A 509-nucleotide genomic window follows, 5' to 3' on the forward strand; every position below is an offset into this window, starting at 1 on the left:
GCTAGTAAAGTAATGCTCAAAATTCTCCAAGCCAGGCTTCAGCAATACGTGAACCGTGAACTTCCTGATGTTCAAGCTGGATTTAGAAAAGGCAGAGGAACCAGAGATCAAATTGCCAACATCCGCTGGATCATGGAAAAAGCAAGAGAGTTCCAGGAAAGCATCATTTCTGCTTTATTGACTATGCCAAAGCCTTTGACTGTGTGGATCACAATAAACTGTGGAAAATTCTGAGAGAGATGGGAATACCAGACCACCTGATCTGCCTCTTGAGAAATTTGTATGCAGGTCAGGAAGCAACAGTTAGAACTGGACATGGAACAACAGACTGGTTCCAAATAGAAAAAGGAGTTTGTCAAGGCTGTATATTGTCACCCTGTTTATTTAACTTCTATGCAGAGTACATCATGAGAAATGCTGGACTGGAAGAAACACAAGCTGGAATCAAGATTTCCGGGAGAAATATCAATAACCTCAGATATGCAGATGACACCACCCTTATGGCAGAA

Source organism: Bison bison, unplaced genomic scaffold, assembly GCF_000754665.1.
Source record: "Bison bison bison isolate TAMUID 2011002044 unplaced genomic scaffold, Bison_UMD1.0 scf7180017864468, whole genome shotgun sequence".
In the NCBI taxonomy this organism is placed as follows: Eukaryota; Metazoa; Chordata; class Mammalia; order Artiodactyla; family Bovidae; genus Bison; species Bison bison.